Source organism: Triticum aestivum, chromosome 1B (assembly GCF_018294505.1).
Source record: "Triticum aestivum cultivar Chinese Spring chromosome 1B, IWGSC CS RefSeq v2.1, whole genome shotgun sequence".
Taxonomy (NCBI): Eukaryota; Viridiplantae; Streptophyta; class Magnoliopsida; order Poales; family Poaceae; genus Triticum; species Triticum aestivum.
This window is the reverse complement of record NC_057795.1, coordinates 351,522,476-351,526,107: the sequence shown is the minus strand read 5'-3', so window position 1 is coordinate 351,526,107 and position 3,632 is coordinate 351,522,476. Positions and strand designations below refer to the sequence as shown.

At 51.1% G+C, this 3,632-nt stretch overlaps 1 pseudogene; it reads right to left on the bottom strand.

The window, feature by feature from the left end:
- Positions 1-1,700: 1,700 nt before the first annotated feature.
- On the bottom strand, positions 1,701-3,355 carry LOC123078514 (phosphatidylinositol 4-phosphate 5-kinase 4-like; annotated as a pseudogene).
- Between the last annotated feature and the right edge of the window lie 277 nt (positions 3,356-3,632).

The following is a 3,632-nucleotide window of genomic DNA, read 5'->3' as shown; positions in this document are numbered from 1 at the left end:
AGGGATGTTGTTGCAAATTTTGCAACATGGGCCCTGTTGCAAAAAATTAGATGCACCGGAGATGTTGTTTTAATTTCTGGACCAAGGGTCTTGTTGCGGAAAATTAGACGCAATGGAAGATGTTGTTGCAATTTTAACAAGGATCTTGTTGCAGAAAATTAGATGCGTGAAAGATGTTGTAGAAAATTAGACGTGTGAAAGATGTTGTCGCAGAAAATTAGACGCGTGAAAGATGTTGTTGCAGAAAATTAGACGCGATGGGAGATGTTGTGGCAATTTTTGTAAGGGTCTTGTTGCAGAAAACTAAAGAAGAAGAGGTTTTGCAACATGGGTCTTGTTGCAGAAAATTGTAAAATATGAGGTTTCACAACAAAGGTCTTGTTGCAGGAAATCAGAGAAGACCAGATCTTGCAACAAGAACATCGTTGCAGGAAATTAGAGAGGAAGATTGAAAGGCTCGCGTCACACAATTGAATGGCTCGCGAGGCGGCGGATCTTTTTAAAAGATCCACCGGCCGACATGTAGCAGCCCCTAAAATTAACAGATTAGACAATTAGACAATCGACACTAGTTTAGCAAAACCAGAAATAGGGTTGGTAATTGAAAAGGATGCAAATAGCATTTACCAAAATCTTATCTGCTCAAACTCAAAATAAGGCTTTATAGGATTAATAAACTTTTGGTTGGTAACGAGTGCTTTTTCAATAAAGTTCAATTCATTGATAGATCACCTTGTAACTCCAATTCTTTGATCACCACGTCACCCAACCAACAGGGAAAAGTATATATTTGACCCAAAACATTTGAAGCTTTTTATTAAGACCAAAGTTACATTAGTCGATAATTCAAAACGGTGCCCATCACTAGGGCAGCTCACTATAATCCTAGTCAGTACCCATAAGGAATGTGTTGTCATAACACATGAATAAAACTAGCGAGTAGTGCGCGGCGGCACGCCGCGCCATATGGATTGATGAGATATTTAGTTTTTTTAAAATATTTGATAAGTTGTCCCAAGACTTGATTCATGGCAGAGTAGTTCATGAAAAAAAAAGATACATCTAGTAGATACATACTTAAGTGATCTACAACATGTAGTGATAGTGGAAGTATGAAGCTCCTGTTCTCTCCTTAGACCTAAGATATTGATCATGATGTAGTGGTAGTGAACTTTACATCTGAAGATTTGAATCAAACCATCGCTGCTGGTCCTAAGCGACATATCATCACAAGCCAACCTATTCAAGTCGATCCACTGAAGCATGTGCGGCGGCACGCCGCACCCATTGGTTCAGTATGTGTTTGTTTTGATATAGTTTCTGAAAATTTGTTGTACGTTCTGCATGTGCGTACCTTTGTAGCCAGCTCGAGTTTTTACGCCTAGCAGTCTATTTTTTTCTATGTATACTTCTTGAACACACTTAACTACGCTACTCATATAATTACATTCTCAGTTTTTTTTTGAACAGCAGACCAACTTAAAGAGAAAGGAATAACATGTAGAACATAAAAAAAGATATGCAACTGATGAATCGTTCTCTTGGCTTGTTTTCTATGAATCATCGCAGATGCAACATTCATATGTGTGACATTCTACTTATATGGAGATCCCTCATCTAACGTCTACACCACCAGGTAGGAAACAGCACATCCCAATTCAAAACTTGTCCATACAGGTGGGCTCCTTCTCTATACATGTCCCAGCACCACTTCAATCCATCCCTGATTGGACATGAACATGTGTTACGTGAAGAATATAAAACTGATTTGTGGAAATGTATTGGAATACTTTACATAGGACCATGGGCCATAAGAATATTGGTTAGCGTCTATAGGCTTCATGAACACATATTTCAGTCTTGTCTATATTCCTATAACTCTGCGTGAAGCAGAGGTACTGAAAGCAAATGCAAATTTCTCTGGTTGATCGAATTCCACAACCAAAAGTTCCAAAATCTTCGTAATTTAGAGTTTCAGACTCGCTGACGAAGGAAGATGACAGAAGCAAGCCACCTGATCCCGAGCTGCAAGTTCAGCATGAGCTCGTAGTGCTTGTGTCCCTTGACGATGGTCTCCCTGTTGCTTCGCCAGCGACGGGGACACCCACTTGACTTGGCAATGCGCGGCGCCTGGGACGGCGGAGGCAGAAGCGCCGCGCTCTCCCCGCCGTCCTCCGTCCTCACGCTCCTCCGCGCGTCGTCCAACAGAGCGGCCCCGTCCACAATATCGCAGGTGATGTCGCCGTTCGACTCCCAGATGCAAATCTTGTCGTACTTCGGGTCGCCGACGGAGCAATTGCTCATCCCGGACACGGAGCTAGCCCGCCCATTGGCCGTCCGGTTACCCGAACTGTTGAGGGGCCTCTGCAGCGGCGTGGACTCGGTGGCGCCGACGTGAACCCCGACAGTTCCCTCGCGAAGCCATCGCGGGGGTCGCGCGCTGTCGGGGACGACGCCACTGGAGACGGGTGGTACTGGTAGACGCCCTTCTGCTGGACAATGCCGCTCAGGCCGTCTCGCGTCCAGAAGCCGACGTAGACGCTGTCGTCGGCCCATCGGAAGGTGCCCTGGCCGCGCGGGCAGCCGTCCTCCAAGTCGTCGTCATAGCGGTTGCCGTCGGCCCAGGCGAGCGCGCCGCAGCCGTCGATGAGGCTGGCCCGCCACTTCCCCTGTACTCGGTCCCGTTGTGCCAGATGTAGCGGCCGGCGCCATCCGCAGCCCGGAGCACGAGTCGCCGTCGTATTGGTCGCTGTTGGTGTAGCTCTTCCTGTCGTCGCCATCCTGGAGGTTCATGGACCAGGAGGCATTGTATGGGTCCCCGGCGGCGATGGTGCAGGTGTCGTCGCCGTCCATGAAGCCGTCCTTGAACTCGCCCTGTAGGTGGCGCCTGACGGCCAGGAGAACTTGCCCCGGCCCGTGGCCTTGCCGTGCCACCACTCCCCCTCGTACATGCACCAGTCCGTCCACAGGTACTTCCCGTCGCCGTGCGGCACGCCGCCGCGCCACTGCCCCGTGTAGAAGTCCCCGTTGGGGGGCCGCGCTCGACGTAGTCCCGACTATGGCGGCCGGCATCGTGGACGCCCGCGGAGGACGCCAAGGAGGAGGACTACTTGAGGAAGGAAAGTACATGCATGTCCATCGTCCATGCTCAGACCTGGCTCGGTTTGGGTTTGGTCAATCGATAGAACACCTCGCAAGTCGCAGGAGGCCGCAGCCAAGGGGCCGGAGCTGGAGCGGGGCGAAGAGAGAGCAATACTAACGAGGAACAAAAGAACTCACTGCCGCCGGAGAACTCACTGCCGCCGGAGCCGGACACCGACCACCTGACGCCATGGAACCTGCGGCGGATTACCATGGGCTACAGCCAGAATGGCGTCCTCCTGCGCAAGCCTCCGGTCGGTCGAACAGCGCGCGTCGTCCTTCGCACGCGCCTTGGGCCGCTTCCACCTCCTTTCCGGCCCCTTCGCCGTCGCGCCGACGGGCAGCACAGGCCTGACGATCTCGCTCCGCTACGGCGACGAAGGCGCCGAGTTCGTCCACGCCAATCGAACTCCTCGTGCGCGCCTTGCACCGCTTCCACCCCTTGCCGGCCGCTTCGCCGTCACGCCGGCGGGCAACGCGAGCCTGGCGAT